This window comes from Aphelocoma coerulescens, chromosome 2 (assembly GCF_041296385.1).
Source record: "Aphelocoma coerulescens isolate FSJ_1873_10779 chromosome 2, UR_Acoe_1.0, whole genome shotgun sequence".
Lineage (NCBI taxonomy): Eukaryota > Metazoa > Chordata > Aves > Passeriformes > Corvidae > Aphelocoma > Aphelocoma coerulescens.
The window spans coordinates 61274582-61292661 of record NC_091015.1 but is presented as its reverse complement, the minus strand read 5'-3'; the positions used below and the strand labels follow the sequence as shown (position 1 = coordinate 61292661).

Below are 18080 nucleotides of genomic sequence, written 5' to 3'. Positions count from 1 at the left end.
GAAGTGAGAGAGGGTGGGTGCATCAATGTGGACAATGAAATCTCACAACTAAGGGAAAGCCATCAGTTCTGATTTATTACTTGAGTAGCTGTAGCAAGCCATTAAACAGTTAACACTCATCATCTCAGGAGGAGATAGGAACAATGTAAACAAAAGCATTATTTACTTGGTATTCCTTTTCTTATTATTAGTTTCGTGCAGAACTTGTAAGGTCGCTTATCAGTAAGGTTGCCCAACACTTTCCTTTGGGAAAAGCTGTTTTCAATTGCTTCTAGCAATTCTTAACCATTTAGAGTGTAATTTTCCACACCGAATACTTGGCTCAGACTGAGTAGGTTTGGAAAATTTCCAGGACATTGTGGTTTACGGGGGTTTTGTCCTTTTCTTTTTTTTTTTTTTTTTTTGAGGCATTACCTGGGGAACATACATTCTTTTGTCCATGCTAAGATTTAAACTTTTAAAATGTGTTGAAGTGGGAAGGCAATATTTGCTGTCCCATGGTGATCTGCCAAGATTCAGCAATATTATAAAACTACGGAAAAAGGTATTTTAAAAAATCGGAACTGAGCATTGTCCTTCTCATACCAGCTCAAGGGTAATGGGATGTTGTGCTCCGAGAGTAATTGAGCAAATAATTATGTGCTGTTTGTTTGCTGAGTCTGCAGTTCAGTGTTCAGGACAAAGCTTGAGGATTTCTGTGTTTCTACATGTGTTCGTGTGGCAAAAGTGAGATCAGCTTATTAGATTCATCTCCCAATGCAGTGAGGAAATATTTTCCTTTGAATAAGGACTGCAGGATTTGGCCTTTCAGTGTGTAACTTAAACCTCTCTTTCTCTAATACAGAACTGTATTTATTTTTGACAGACATGGGGCAGGAAATAAAAAATGGGAATCACCTTTCACTCTTCCAGAAGAACACAGCAATTAGGCAAAAATAATAATTCCTATACAACATCAAATGTCCAGGTATTCTTCTAGTTGCAATCTTGTGACGTTAGCAATGCAAGTAAAATCTTGTGCTTTCTTCTGTTTGGATCAAGGAACCTAGAAACAGTGACAGTCTATTTATTTTTTTATGGTTGCTGAACCTCTATTAAGAGGCATTATTCATGGTGTTTGATTTTTTTGCCTTTACATCCTCACATCCCCATGGTTACTGTTTGATTAAACTTTGATCAAAGAAAAGACAAATTATGTTGTTAGTTATTTGACCCTGTGTGGAGAGGGCTCTGTGGGTAAATAAGTTAATTCTAATTCATACAGGCACAAATTCTGAAATATTTTTCAAGTAGAATTCCCACTCTTAGAGGAAAAAATAAAGTCATTTTCAGCAGACTATGCATGATATGGTTTTTTATTTTGTTCCTGTTAAAAACTTGTCATTACTTGTTTGTTCATCTTTTGACTAGATCAGACTGCTTGAAAAAAGAAAGAACACGCTAAGGCTGAAAAAACACCCTTGCATTCAATGTTAGTGACATTAGGCAATCGATGCTTGATTAGAAAATCAAAGCCATTTCCTTTTCATTCTTTGAAAATACTTGCCTGTTTGCATCTGTTCACACTGAACATCAAAGGTGGGATAGGTTGGTTACATCCCTGCGATGCTGAGCGACGTCAGTGTGCTAGAACAGAGAGATGTGACCCCCGGCAACAACGGGGCACGTGAGCAGCCCTGCACCCTTCATGTATCCATATGTATGTAGTGTATATGGGGCATCTCAGATTGGAGCAACTAATAAATGCTCAGCTGTATTTGAGCATCAGCAGCACCTTTTTTCTGATCCATGAGGAGCCATCTCAGGTTCAGGGCATGCTTCTTTCAAGGCTTGATTGAGCAGCAGTGCATGTGTCCAACAGCACCAAATACATGGTCTGGGAGAGATGCCCGGGGCTTTGGCCTCTGAGGGGACCTTTTTGAGTGTTTGACTGTGCCTTTAGCAGTACATCTTACAGTGGGACACAGCTGGCTCTTTTCTGTACAGGGATGAGTGGGGCAGTTTCAGGCCAGCCTGAGGTGTATCGGCCTAGGGAGTGACAGAGCGATTGTGTGTAGTTTAACAGGCAAATGTAGCTGGAGACAGGCTGTAGAGCTCAGCGTGGGAGTCAAGACAAGTTTGGTTTTAGAAGCCTGGGATATTCATCACAGTATTTGCACTGGCAAGAGAAGAGGAAACTCCTGTAAGAGTAAGGAGTATGGGACCTCATTACAGCCAACACTGTAAGCACAGGGCTGTGCCAAGCTGGGTGGAAAAGAGGGATTCTCATTTGTTTTATGGTGCTTGAGGCAGCTGGAAAGAAGTGTTAAAATTGGTTAAAACCAGGAAGCTGGCACTCAGAAAAAATAGAAAGAAGAAATTGAGGTAAATGCTTCTACTGTGACAAAATTAGTCACAGTCAGGAGGATTGCTTGAAATATAAAGTAATCCTGGAATAAGCATCACAAGCACTTAGGGAAAAGTCCTTCAAAATAATGTGGAAAATGGGACAGAGACAGAAAGTAAGGTCTTGCTTAAGCTGAGGCAGCTAATAAACTTGATAGCAACCTGGCTAGAACTTGGAGCCATGAAATGCACAGGAGTTTTGGAGTCTTACTTACACACTTAGATTAATGTGACAATACTAAGAGAACTAGAAACAAACAACCTATTTATTTGCAAGGGGAAAGAGTGACTGGGGATTTTGAATCTGCTTAAAAAAAGGAAATTGCACTAGAACTGTAGGCCTGTGTCAAGTGAGCAAAAACATTTGACAGACAAACAGTTGATCTGGACTTCATTAAAAGTGAAAAATGTACGAGATAGAAATGCACTTGAGAACCATATGGTTTGTGGCAAGTTATGATAGCTCCCTTGCTCCTTACATAAGTCAGGAAACAAATGCTTTATTCACTTTTACATAACAAGCCGAGATTCATTAATCATCTCCTCTAACAACAATAGGAGACAAAAGTATCTTGGAGGTGTCTCAGATGAATTATAGTTGAAATTTCAGTGAATTCAAACACAAGAAAGTTGTTAAGATATGATTTTGATATGGACAGATGACTCTCGATCTTTCTCCTTTGCTCCTCTGTCCAGATCAGCTATGGATTATCTCCCAGGGATGATGGACAATGGCATTTAATTTCTTAAGAACTAATTTATGGGGTGACTCAAAAAATTAATCAGGCAGGGACAAGCCCTCTAGCACCTTCAAACTATTAATTTTTTACACCATGTGGGAAATGGCATCCAGTTGTTCACATGATGAATTCCTCTTTTCATGCAACCAGATGTAGGGCATTAAGAGGAAAAATAATATTGCAGCCTTTAAAAGGGGGAAAGCTCCCATCAAGAGGCCATTTTGGGCTAATCCAGAATATAAATTGAAGTGAGTGGAACTTCATAATGCTCAGCTAAGGACAGAAATGTGTCATACCAGTTCTATCACTGGTTCTTACTGAACCATTAAAGTCATGCTTTTTTCCTCTCCTTCTCCTTTCCCCAGATCTAAGGGCATAAACTTGCTGAGTTAACAAAAATGCTGCTCAGTCAAAAGTGTGTCAGAAAGACATCTGGATTATCTGTGTGGCTACCCACCACTTCTGGTCATCAGGAACTGAAAGAGAAAGAATAGGATTTAATTTTAGAGACTCCTATGGCTGATGTTAGAACTTCTTGAAATGTATGTAACTACGAAGTACTTTATTAAGCCTCTAAGCTTCCCACCCAGGTGTCATGAAGTTCAGTGCAGATTCCTACCAGATGGATTTGCAAGCATATATCTATTTCTTGTTGGTTAGCCAAAGGAAAATGACTGAACAAGTCAGTTCATAAAAATGGCTTAGGCTGATTGCGCTCTTCCTTTCACACCATTACTGGAAAAATATGGGAGAGAGGATAACTGAGAAGCAGACAGTAAATGATTGTCAAATAAGAAGTTGAAATAAAGATAATGAGTATTCTTGGCACTTATTTCCCTCTACTTCAAGAGTTTGATGGTTATATGCACTTGGAACCATAAAAAATGTACATTCAAAATACACTTACAAGGGCTACTCTTGGCTTTCTGGAACATGGCCTCCTCCTGCTTCATTGCTCATCCACTTTTCTCCATCCTCTTAGGAAATTTTTGCAAGTTCCTCCACTTCTCTCTGTCATATCCTGATTCACCCATGCTTTGACACTTCAGTTGGGTCTCTGCTTCTTTCCAGCATCCAGAGCAGTTTTTGGTTCTTCCTTCCAAGCTCAACAGTCTGATCAGTTTCTAAAAATACAAGAATGGTCCTTAAGGGGACATTGTCAACAGCTGCACAACAGAACCAAAATGCTCTCTTTCTACCTATATCCTAGAACATGCTACAGCTGGGAGTAGGAATAGATATATTTACAAATGGTGGAAAAAAGTAATGGCATTGTTCTGAAAATGAGATCAGAAATGTGAGAGCTGGGACAGTAAAAGTTGCATATCATACATGATCAGTAAAGAGAGACTTTCTACCATTAGAAAAAAATGCAAAAATGCACAAACTGGGCCAACTCCCCAGATACTCACAGCATATACACACAGGGCTCACATCTTCTCACATCACCAGACCTTTGCCAATATTGCAAAAAAAACATTGTAATGGGTTATAAAAGATGGGAACCAGAATCTACCAGAGTGAAAAAAATCCTCTTGAGAAAGTTTCCATTTTAGCTTACTTACATTTCAGACTACTGGGTGAAGATTTTAGGGAAAAAAATACTTGACAGACTGTGGGAAATTTCAATGCAAGACCTCAAACATTTCCAGAGAATGGAAAATGTTTCAGCTTCCTGCAAATAAAAACTGATAATGCAGTGATGGCAGCTCAGGTTGAAAGGAGGCATGATAATAAGGAATTCTCTCAGTGAATCCTGAAAAAAAATCCTGAAAGAAACCCTGAAAATACTGGATGTGGATGAAGAACCCTAGAAAGACACCTCCTCTCAGTTATCTGAAGCAAGATTACATGTAACTGCTCTAACATACTGGGTAGTGCTAACACAGGTATATTCTGGACTGTGGACTACAGCCCATTAATCCCCACCTTGGCTGAAACACAGGCTGGTAAAATGGCAAAAAAGTTGCAGGGTATTTGTTTTGAAAGATAATTAAGATTTGAGGTGACTTTCCTAGCAGACAAACATTGAGTGATGAGTTTGTATAGGGTTTTAAAATTACAATTTCTTCCCCGTTTTCAACGTAATTTGATTAGAGGAAAGAATGTCTTTTGGTAAATTTATGGTTGAACTGAGTGGGATTCTTGAAATAGCAAGAAACTAGGTTTGATGACTCAGGAGATCCCTTTTACATTAATGGTTGTAGCCAATACACATTGATAAACCAAGGCATACAAACAGATAAATGACTTCTGGTCGATGCATGATGTATGAAGCCATGCCAAACCTGACAGTTGTCTTGAGAGCTCCTTCATTTGGGTGGGTAATGCACCCTGAAGACCCATAAGGACTGCCAGTGGGTCTGCTGATGTTTAAGGTGTAGGAGTTGCAGCTTCATTTGCCTCCTTTGGGGCCAATGTGGGGTGCTGTATGTAGAGGTGGCAATGGAGACCTTAGATCCTGAGGCCTCTTTCAGGCCAAATAAGTCCCTTTGTGCAGTAAAACAGCAGAGACTGGGAGAATATGGGCTAAAAACATATTCCAGCTTAACCAAAGCTGCCTAGGGCTGAGGATGACTGGCTACAGGTGAGTGTGATGGAGTAAAAAGGGCAAGGAAGGCATGACCTCGAGAGGGAGTAGAGAGAATTTCTTGGTCTCAGCACTGATGGAGTGGTAATCAGTTGTTAGGCCAAGCACACTAGAGGAGGCAATTTTTTCTGCTTTGCTCTGGAAAGCAATCTTTGTATACAGTGTTGTAATAAGACTAGATTGAGAATACTTCTGCTTGGTGTCAGGAAGAAATCTGATCCCTCAGGTATATCCCCGTGATACCTATACAGAGTGGCTGACCACATTCAGGTGAAATGAGGAAACAGGGCTTTCCATGTGTACCCAGACTGCAAAACTGTCTATTTTTCCATGACTCTCTTTCCTTGTTAGAGATGAAAATCTAAAAAAGTGTGACACATATTGTGTGAGGCTGCCAGGACAAGGGGAAATTTTCCCTTGGGTGCCCCTCATGTGGTTTCTACATAATTTCTCTGGAAAGTGTATACCCCTCACAGAGACAGTACTGTTGCAGGAGCTGAACACCTTACAAAGCCACACCAAAGCACAAAACATCTTTCTAATTACTTCGCTGCACACAGGATAATTACAGAAAAAGGATGAAAGCCTAAATGAAGTACAGAGGCCCTTGAAAAAATGCCACCAGGTAAAACACTGCTGCCATCTCCTCTTCTTTACCTGTTGACCTGTCCTTTCATGTCAGCATTAAATGCCCACTTCCTTTAAACAGCTTTTCATCCTAACTAACTCGCCTAATTCACAAAGCTTCTTGAAATTCATTTTTGTTGACTGCCCGCAACAGAAAGCTTTAATGTTTCATTCCTTGTAACTAAGTAAGCTTTCTAAACTCTGCTTGCATTGCTTCAAGTAGTCAGGCAATGGTCATCTGCCCTCACAAAGCTAACTTGGCTTCTTCAGCCAGAAACAAAACAGACTCCATGAGTTTTGGGTGTAAGATGTGTGAAGGAGAATAGTCACGGTAGGTAAGACATGGTCTGTAAGGGAGAGTGCATATCAGTGAACACAAACAGGGAGAATTTTGCCTCATTTATCTGCAGACTGAAAGCTGCTTGATATTCTTCCTCTTCGGCAACAAATGACAGCACAAAAAATGATCATGTTATTAATTCAGATGAATAGTACCACACATCCCTGCATTATATAGTTATTTCATTAAAGTGAAGGATCAGTTTAAAACATCATTAAAATCTAACCAGCCGAAAACAATACGATTCCACTGACATTTGATTTAATTAAAATCTGAAAGTTAGCAATATTTAAATAAGTATTAGCTCCAGAGAGTCTCTGGAACAAGCAGCATCAGGTACCTTACCCTTCCACCCATCTCAGAGAGCAGGGGGCAGCAGAAGGAGTGAAGAGTTCTTGGGGATCCCAACTCAGTAAAGATCAACAAAGCCAGCAGTAGAGGTGGGCTGCACACAGTTGTTCTAAACATCCTCGAGTCAGTCAAGCAGGGTTTCCAGATTATCAAAATAAGTATTACTTGTTCAATTCAGTCTCAAGAGTCAAAGAACCAAATTGATTCTCTGAACTGTGAGAAACAATGGCTCCAAGCCAAAGCCTGCTGAAATCAAGACAAAGATCCCCTGCTGAGTTCAATAGCTTGCTGGATCTCACCCAATGCAAGTAATTCCCTTTTTCTTTCTAGAACGAGTTTCTTTTTCCTGTGGCAGCTTCACACAATTTGGCTACCTTTATTCGAGCAACGTTCTGCTCTTACATACAATTTCAGATTTGTACTGTTTCCAATACTTAATAATTTTGCATTGTCAGGTTACTTTTCTCCATGGTTTCAGAGAGTGAACTGACCTAGTTAAAATTAAAGGTTACCAGCATAAATTAGATTAGGATGGTCTAGTGGTCTGAAAAAGGTGCTGTAACATGCTGTGTTTGTCTTAATTTGTTTCAGTATGAATGGCTGCATGAAAAGACAGTTATTAGAGCTACTTGGTTTACACTGTTATAATTGCAGATCTGATTATATCCTGCTAGGATGCAACAAGACCAAATTATCAGCTACTTCAACTAGAAATATAATAATTTTGTTTTATTTTTAGCTATGAGATTTCACATTTCATTTGAAATGCATATGAATCTAGCTGGTAATAAAGTAATAGTGCGTACTGACAGCAAGGATATTTCTACCTTCTTAAGACTGTCTATACTGGGATCTCTCAAGATAAAAAAAAGATTAAAAAAATCTTATCCTAAGCTTTAGAGATTGCAAGAAGTGGATAACTTGCTCACTGTATCTTAGCACAGGCCCAAGGTCTCTGTCAATGAGCTATGAATACAGCAGACATCTGAAGGGTGATTAATGTTACCAGCCTCATCTTCCAAAAGCATCTTAAGTCTGACTCTAGGCACAGTGCAAATACTGTGATGCTGAGCTACTGCTGGAATACCATCTGGCTCAGACTTCTTATGCTTGCCCTTAAACCTGTGGGGCTTTTTTGTACCATGAAAATCAGACTAATGTCTCCTAAAGAAGGATATTGTCTCCTGTCAGTCCTATTGTTCCTGTAAATACCTCTCATCACTACTAAAAGGACAAGAGGATAATGGATATTTATCCTGAATGGAGCCCAGAAGCACTTCACCCTGGGAACTGCATCACTCTTTGCAGGCAGAATCCCTGCAAATGTCAAAGCAAGGCCTATTAACAATAATGCATAGATAATAATTAGTAAATAATTGATGTTGACGTTGCCATTTGATGCTGCGTATGGCTCTGCTGTGTGCATGGTAAGCTGAGTGGTTGGCTCCACTGGTAAAAGCTGCATTGCTCTTTGGCTTGTTGATATCCAGCTGTCTGTCACACCAATATCTAATGGATGGGTGTGTAGTGATTGTTATGCCGAGCTGCAGGATGCCAACACTTCTCCAATATGTGGCAGCAATTCCCCACAACTCTGTATCAGACCATAACTCTTTCTTATAAAGCCAATTTTTAACACAGCTGCGGCCCAAAGAGACTCTCTTTTGGATCCATTTTCCATTGTGTAAACTGTTATTGTTTTAAACCTATTTTCTGCTCTTTTGCATCCTTTGCTGTTTGTTACTAAGAATTCAACTTATTGCTCAAAAAATGCACCTGGGACTCATTTTTGCATTGATCGTGGAATGGTTTTGTTATTTTTGGGGCTATGGCTGCGTTACAGATGCCATGTTAAAGGTATATTGGGACACTTCAGATCTGCTGTTTTCTTCCTTCCTTGCGTATAGTCAGTTGATATTTTGAAAAGAGAGTAGGGAGAAAGGGATGGGATAACTGAGGATGGAAAGACTTGTGACAATGAGCAGGGAAACAGTTTTTCTTGCTTTTTCTTTTGGAGGAACCAATCTTGTGTTTGTACCATTTCTGTGTGGCTGCAGAAGAAAGTTTCTGCTTCTCCGTGCATTTTGTATCATCTTGGGTTTCTGTCTCAAGTGTCCCACCAGTTTATGCTCCTGGCATATCTCTATGTGAATGCCATGTAGTTCTTTTATCAGAGAAAAGCACTAATAAGAAACTTGCCCCTCTGAGCATCCAGCATTGTGTAAGAGTGGTTGCTACAGAGTGCCTGGTAAGATAATCAGCTTCCCTTGGCTTTTGGTAGGACCATTTTGTTTCCATCCCTGTATCCTAGCAGTGCTATTTACCCCCACCACGTTCTGTCCCCTGTGTTCCAGAAGGCGCTTGGTTTCTAGAGATGAACACACATTTCCTCTTCTTCAATATCAGCAATCCTCGAAAATCCAAGTCTTCTTTCCTAAGACATAAAGACACCCTGAAGCATGCTCATAGAAGGGTTTCTCAATCTGGGCTAGCTGGAAGAGGGAGCATTACAAGAGATGGGTATGGGAGCACAAATAGAGATTTTAATGAGAGGACTTGAAATTGACTGAGGGTCAGGAAAATGTGTGCTAACATAAGGCAAGTTGTGCTGGTGAAAAATCTAACACAGGTGAAACTAGAACAGCTTGAAAGTTATTTAACAATGCAGAGCACACTGCAGTGGTTCAGAACAGCCAGGAAGGAGTGTCTGAGATAATAAATGCTGTAGTGGAGTTTAGGTAGGTGTGAGATGTTTGTCTGTGCTGAATAGCATTAGCCGCTTGTTAAGGCCAAGTGAAAAATAAATCACTGACTTCAACAGACTTTGTTGTTTACTAAGTCCTTACATTTAGATTTACACAGTGAACTGGACTGCCAGAGTGCATCTAGAGTTAGTGAGCTGGTGCTTCTCAGCTGAAGGAATTATCTTGATTTATGTGATAAGCAGTATGCACACTTAAAGAAAACCAAGGTAGTTTCCTCATGCAGGGCCTTACAAGCTTCAGTGCCTGCACACATGCTCCCTTTTGCACTATTGCCAGGGAGAAATTCTTGGCTGTGGTCCTCAAGTTTCCTGAAGAAGTTATAGCAGATGGTTGGCGTTATTTATTCCTTTTAAGGGTAAAAAATCCTACTATCTAGTATTTCCACTGAAGAGATCTTACACCTATTGAATCTATAATTCTTTGGGCTTCTTTCTTCACTCTTGACATAGAAATTACCTCACTGTTTATATTCCAGCAAACCCAAAGCTTTCTTGTCCACAGCCTCTCAGGATCCATTTAGACAGCAAGACCTATTCAGATGCCAGCACTCATATCAGTGCTGCATTTTGTGCTTGAATGGTTTAGCACTATGAAACTTAACTCTGAGACAAGCGCTTGAAAACCCTGCCCAAGGGACAAAGCCTACATTCAACCTCCTGTATTCCACATTTGCCTTCCTTGACTCATCATCTCTCCTGAAAATTTCCTTGCCTGTCAGTTCATCACCTCACATGAGCATATGGTGGACAACCCTGTACAGAGTTTAAAGAACAGGAGTCATGACTCTGCTATACCTCATGCTGTATATGCCAGCCAGCTTTGCAGATCTGTCTGCCCTAAATTTTTATTTAAGCTATGCTATCAAGACTGCTTTATAACTTTGGTTAGTAGTTAGAAGCTTTTTATTATTGAAGGGCTTAGGGTCACCCTGTAGGCACACTTGCAGACAGACCATCACTCAAGTGAGAAGGAAAGGTTAGTGATCTACTCCCACCAACTTTCTGTTCTCTGTTTAAATCCCTGAGGAACTTTCAGGAAGGCAGGAGATAGGCTTGATCCCCTCTTTTGGTTTTGTATGCAACTGTGGTAGTGGAGGTGATAGAATTAGCAGTAGTAAAACACAGGAGAAGGTGGATGGAGATGGCACTGGGGGTACCAGTAAGATAAATATTCCCTGACTAGCCATGGGGTGTGTGTGTGGGTGTGGGTGTGGGTGTGTGTGTGTGACTATAGATGGAGATAGCACATCTCCAAGAAGGCTGATGAAAGGTTAAATAATTTTTCTTTTAATAATTGACCTCATGAGGCTCTCTGAGGTTGCTACAACATACTAAGTGAACAACACCATTGCACAGTTCTTTTAACAGCCCTAGTATTTTCCATCACTGAAAATTATTTGTTTTACAGGTCAGATGCCCTATCAGTATTGTCAGGATTTCTTGTCATTCTGACATCAGTTGCATTTTATCCCTTGTGATTTCTAGAATATATTTAGTGTTGATTTTTTTTCAGTACAGCAACAGCTTAATCCTCTTGCCATCTCATTACAATATGAGAAAATTGAGATTGCTTGGGGGACATTAGTTAATAAACCCATTGCCTGTAATTCCCAGACCATTGATGCATTTTTCCATCTTTATTTAATGGGATGCTATTTTTCACATTGAAATATCTAAGCTCTAGCAGTGGAGAAATGCTACAGATAAATTTACACTGAAGGGGAAAAAAACCAACAGCAAATGGTTACTATTTTAAATGAAGAAAGAAAACTCTTATTAGGCAACTTCATCTTTTCGTTTGATTAAAGCTAAAATCTAAAACCTGATTCTTCACTTGCACTGGTTTTACATTTGTCTCATTGACTTCAGTGGAATTAATCCTAATTTACAGTGGTATAAGAAAAATTGGATCACTGAGGTTTCATTATTCCAGATGGTAACCAATGACCTGGTAGAACTTTTAATTCTCTAGCTAGGGGGACGCTGTAAGAGTTGAGAGGTTGCTGCACAGACAGGAAGATGAGATAAGACAAAGCAAAAATAAAGTGCTTCAGGCTATCTCATTCCAGGGGACTTGTCCTCACAGACCACAGGGGATGGCTTTGCATTTCCATTAAGCTACCATGTTCTTGGAATTGCATTTTCCAGGCATTTTCTCCAGATTGCCAAGAGAGCTCAATGACAGTGTTCAGATGCACAACATACTCCCAACAGTGATCAGTTCTTGTTCTTAGTCTCTGCCAACATCCCTTTCCTCTCCTCTCCTCATCCCTTTTATTTTAACACTTAGGGAGAAAAACCATGTTTTTAAACCAAGTGGCTTCTCTGCAGAAGAAATTAGTGGTGAGCAATGCAGGGAGCAAGCAAGCACTGATGGGGACACATAGACATTCAGCCAGACCATCCTTTTTTCCATTTGCAGTTTACTGTGCAGCCTAATAAAGACTCTGGAACAAAAAGCAGATTGGTATATTACATATTTATATATAAATTACAGCTGGCTTACTGCACCTCAGTGAGGGCAGGCAGCAGCTCTTGGTTGTGTGCTTGGCCATAATGGGAGAAGCACTACCTCCTCTTCCCCTACTCTGAGTCCAGAGCAGGCTCTCACATTCCCAAGGGAGGACACAAATTGCATTTTTCTGCCCCACACCACTACCTCTCTCTGGCTTGGAGGCCATTAGTGGTACACATATCACCACTATGAATCTCTGTCTCAGTCCATTTCCAGCCTTGTGCACCATACTGCTTATATTCACCATGCTCTGTTGCGCCATGTATTCCTCTTCAGAGTCCCACCCTGCTCTGTCTCATCCTCTTGCGGCTTTCAGATCCTCCTGACAAAATCTTACTTGTTTTCTGTCTCTGATTATGCCTGGCCAAAGACAGGTTGCTTCATCTGATCTCCCTGTCTCCTATATGTACAATTCAGGCCTGTCCTCCTCCCCTGGTAAATTTGATCATCTGCCCAGAAAATCTTTTTCTTCAGTCTCCTTACAAACCATCTGCAAGCAGGTTGGAAAGTTACTGCTTAAATTTGACAGCATTTGATACTCACTGTGCTCAGGTCTGAGGCAGTGCACACCACACGTAGATTCAACAGCATGTGTTTAGACTTCCAACTATCCACTGAAATCAATAACAGGAGCCCAAATAGGAATTCAAAGCCTAAATGTTTCATTGGCAGTGAGCTTTGGTCCTGTAACGATACTCTGAATGAACTTAACCTTCCTTAATCCTTCAAGCAAGCACACGTTTGTCCTTTCACTGTGGACTGCAAACAAAGAGTTTGCATTTACAAATGATCCATCTACCAGGAAAAACATAATCCCTCTTAGCTCCTGAGTTCTCTAACACAAAGCATTAATATCTTTGCTGAGGGGATAAAACTTCATTCTTGATTGAGAAAACTAAACAAAAAAGCATTTGATCTGATTGACACAGTTATTCTGGTTGAATTGGGTAGTATGTTTAATCAATAAGCTTTGCCCTTCAGAATACTAATGCTTATCTTGTAGTTGCTGCTTCTCAAAATACTGTTTGCTATAGAATTATTTGTTTAATATGATGGACAAATATCTGACTCCATCAAGAAAGCCTGAAAGTCACAGAGTGTAACAGTGGGGCTGTTCTTTGGGAGCCCAGGTAGGATAGCTTATACAGAACCACTCCACCATTCATTTCTTAGCATATCTATTAAATATGTTATATTTTCTTTCAAGTGGACACAGACTTCCAGTGTAGCAGTATATAGTGACTACACCTACCGTGGACTTTTATTTGGAGGTCTCAAAGGATAATCCAGGAACCAGTCATCCTGCTTCAGTTCAGTGAGGTTTACTTAATGTCAGTAGCTATGGAAAAGTGACTTCTTCATGCAGTTTTCAGATATTAATGAAGATTGATAGATGTATTAGAATACTAAAATATGAAACAGGCACATTTTTTTTTAAATCAGTGCCGCTTAGCTCAGTAATATCCTTCCATAAAAAAGTAAGTTGTAGGAGGTATAAACTCTTACATTACCATTGGAAAGAAGGCTGCTACATCTGGATCATCGCTCTAAACCTCCACAGTCTTACTGCAATAGAATTATTGAAGATAGAGGCACTGGTGTCAACATGCTACTGAATTTGGAGTAGTTTGTTGAAACTTCAGTAAGTCCTGAATCATATTCCCTTTAGAGTTTCATATAAAGTCAATCACAATGAGTATTTACTGGTGCAAGTGATGAAAAAAAAATTAGCCTTTATTCTGGGAAGTTGGACTATAATTTAACTATTATTCTGCCAAGAGACTACACCTTTGTGTAAACTGATAGATAGTAAGATAAAAAAACACACCCTGGATAAACAAATTGCTTTGAACAAGATACGGAAGCTGAAGAAATATAATATTGTGTTTGTCTTTATTGGCTATTGTTGCATTCATGAATATTTCTCCTACTTGTTTTTAAATGAATAATGCTAGTGTAGGTTCTCAACAGATAGCAGTGATGATTTTGAAAGGCTTTAGACATTTACTGAGTATTTTATGCACTTTAAAAGGGCTTTCTTTAACTTACTGACAAAGGCTATTGCCATTTACATAATTATAAAAAACCCCAAACCCTCAAAATATGTTTGAGGTGATCCTACTCTTAAAATAGAGAGTTCAGAAAACAATTAAAAATGTGGCTAATTTTTAATGGCACCTGTGAAGAAGGTAGTGGGATATTTTAAAAACAAAATTTTAGAGGTACATAATTATTTGCAGCTCACAAAGGAAAGCAAATGAAAATAATGTATTTCTTTGTTCATAATAAAGTGGTTACCTGCTTCACACACAGCCCTTGTGGAACTGAGTATTTCTCAATAGTATTAGAAACAACACAACTATTTCAACATAAACAAGGAAGCGTTCAATACAACCAGTTAAATTTTTATTTATTTTAAAATATTCAAGTGTTCAAAATAAATAAGGTCTACAAAATGCATGCATCTATATGCACTATAAGTTCCCCCAAGGAACCTGTTACTCAGTTTGAAAAAGAAAAATTGACAAAGGAGTAGCATTCTCAAAAATAATGTATACTTTTACATTTCAGGAAAGAAGTAGCTGAGTAAAAGAAATACGTTAATATTGGCAACCTCTGCTGAGAGAATTACGGCAATATTATTGAGGAATACCTAAGATTCCACAGAGAAGCAGCATATTATGAATATTTCAGCTGCAGTGCAAGCCTCAATCAGATAAAATAAAGCTTTGTTACTGCTCCTGAAATGATCTTATTTTATTTAAAAATATATATATTTGTTTCTATACACAGATTCTGGAAGCTCTGGAGTTTTAAGCTCTTTGAACACAGTAACTGAAGAGAGACTAGAATCAGGACATGAAGGAAGGGGCTGGTTTTTTAGCTAGGGACCTTGCCTCCCACAAAAGCCTTATCTCGTTTCTCTGTTGTGTCAAGCTGCCTCGCCATCAAGCTGCAGCGTGGTGGAGGGAAAGTGTTTGTTTCTCTCCTAGACAAGGTCTGAGGGGCTCTGCTGCAACTTGCACTTTTGCTGAGAAAATGCCACATGCTGAGCCAAGTTCATTTGTACCTGAACTCCATTAAAGCTAATGGGCTTTCCCTGGGGATGAAGATGGTTTCTTGAAGCTAGGTGGAAATGAAAGAAGACATCACTTAGGGGAGCTGAGATATAACTGAAATGGAATATGAAACTGTTTATTCCTAGGTCAGGAGATATTTTTCCTGTTTCAGCTTATGTCAGCCTGGAAAGAATTTTACAGCATGGGATATCCATATCCTTCTCTAGGCTGAATAATAAACTATGCACTGGGAAGCACATGCTTCCAGACTGGGCAGCTTCCTCTTCCTCCAGCCCACTGCTGCTTCAATCTCACTCTTAATAATTTGTCTGTTGATTAAAAACTGTTAATTTTTTTTTAGCCGTTCTTGCCTTAGCAAAAAAATTTTTAAAGAAAAAATAATCTAACACTTTATTAGTTCTCAAGCTAAAGTCAGTAGTGATGTATGTGTTACTAATTAACTGAAGTGTATTTTAGAGCTTGCTTTTGCCTGGGCACATTTGATAGTGGGCCATCAGCTGAAAGTTTTGGTAGGGTCAGCCTTTAAGGGTGGTAGTGTCTTAGGCTGCAAGACTCCAGACTTCTTTCCTAACTTTTATTTATGCCTTAGTATTCTATCAGTTCTCCCAGAATGTGTGCTGTCAGGATTTCTGCTAGTCTCTGGGCTCCCAGAGCACCCCTGATGGGAAACATAGCAGCAGCACAGAGCACACAGACATGCTCAGCACTGACATTCAGATTCATTTGATGTCCCTAAACATCTTCTATGCTCTTCTTCATCCTCTCTATGAAGAGTCATTGTGTCTCCAAAATGCTGTCTCCTAGGTCATGCAACACAGAAATTAGGAATGGGAAGGGAGTTTAGGGTTAGCCATACGCCAGGACGCAGCTCTGAAAACCATCCTCTGCAAACCTCTATAAATTGGAGCCTTTTTGAACTGATGCCTGACTTTGAATTTTTATGTTGAGACAATACAAGCTGATCCCTCTTAGGAGATACCCAGTGTACAATATGTCTTTCTCAAAATGCCAGATGTAAGAAAACATAACTTTTCAACTCAGATTATATAGAGACCTGTGTATAATTGCCTCATTCAGACTTCACTGTCGGACAAAGCGATGGCCGTGACATTCCCTTAGGCACCTTCTAGCAAATTCAACTAGAGATGTAAGCATTCATCTGAAAAACTCATCTCACAGCTTCAGATTGGTTGGCATCAACCAGAGACAAAAATAAGTATCAAAATGAGTAGTCCCTCAGGAAGGACTTGTGCAGGCTGCCTCTGAGTACACAATGTCATACAGTGTGCCGGAACCTGTATACAGTTACTCCTCACATAAAGCATATGACCTGGGCCTGAGAGCACGTATGATTAATGGTGCCAGCTGGAAGACGCTCATAAAACTCACCCAAAGTTCACTGTATGGAAAAACAACTGCCTGATGACGTTTTGCTGCAACGTGGCATTGGGAGATGGCAAGTTTCTTGCTTGAATGCTATGACGACAGGGAGGTGGTGAATGGAAGAGTTGTGAGTTGTGAGGATATGCTAGTGTTTTTTTAGTAGTAGCCCACAAAAGGACAGTGGGAGGTGTATCTCCTTCAGAAATGCTACTGGGAAAGGTCTGCCATTCAGAGGGAAATGGGGCAGTTCTCCCCTTCATCTATTTTGATTTTCCCCTGAGGAATAAGTTGCTAGTTTACCTACAAAGCAAGGGCAAGAGACATCCAAACTGCCTAAACTCAGAGAAGAGTTGTGCCTCCCTCCAACTGTATACAGTGTCCAGCTGTGGTAAGGGTGCAAAGTGCTCAGAAAGCAAGGCTCAAAGGATCAGGAGAAGATGGTTGTAGTGAAGGAAACACCCAAAGCATAACTACGCTATCCACCTGGAGATGAGAGCTCAGTCCTGGAGTTGGCCCCTCCACTCCAGTCTAGGATTTGTCCTGAGACCTTTACAAGTATATGTCCCAGGGCTGTTACCAAGCATGCTGAGGAAATGAAGGACCAGGCCCCTTCTCTGAAATGCCAAAGGTTACCCCACAGGCAAAGGGGGCTAAGCCTAGACACACAGCTCTTGTTCCCACCCACCAGGCTGGTGGAGAAAGTGCCTCATAGAATCACAGAACCACAGAATTATTCAGGTTGGGAAGAACTCTCAAAGATTATTCCATGGGCAGGGACACCTTCCACAAGACCAGGCTACTCAAAGCCTCATCTAAGCCAATCTTGAACATTCGAGGGGTAGGGCATCCACAACTTCCTGGGAAACCTGGTTTCAGTGTCTCACCAACCTCACTGTAAAAAATTTCTTCCATGTCCAATCTAAATTAACTCTCTTTCAGTTTCAAATCACTGCCCATTGGTCCATCGCTACAAGTAAAAAATCCATCCTCACCTTTCTTATAACTTCATTCTGGGTACTGGAAGGCTGCTTTAAAGTGTCCCCAGAACCTTCTCTTCTCCAGGCTGAAGAGCTCCAACTCTTTTAGTGTTTGTAGGAGAGGTTCTCCAGCCCTCTGGGCATCTTTGTGGCCTCCTCTGGACTCACTCCAACAGGTCGCTCTTCCGCAGAAGGGATGTCGTGGCCACGGGCGACCCGCGGACCGAGCGGCTCCAAGGAGGATCCCGTTACTGTTCCCTCGGGCAGGGGCAGATGCGGGGCAGGGGGAGACGCAGGGCGGGGGGAGATGCGGGGACAAACGCGGGGT

The 18080-nt window shown here is 40.4% G+C and overlaps 1 long non-coding RNA gene across 1 annotated transcript; it reads right to left on the bottom strand.

Moving 5' to 3' along the window:
- Nucleotides 1-2633: 2633 nt before the first annotated feature.
- Nucleotides 2634-17865, bottom strand: LOC138106695 (uncharacterized). Its single transcript, XR_011149070.1, has 3 exons — nucleotides 17768-17865; nucleotides 4033-4249; nucleotides 2634-3601 (listed from the first exon to the last, which is right to left on the bottom strand). It is a non-coding gene; the product is annotated as an uncharacterized lncRNA (long non-coding RNA).
- Between the last annotated feature and the right edge of the window lie 215 nt (nucleotides 17866-18080).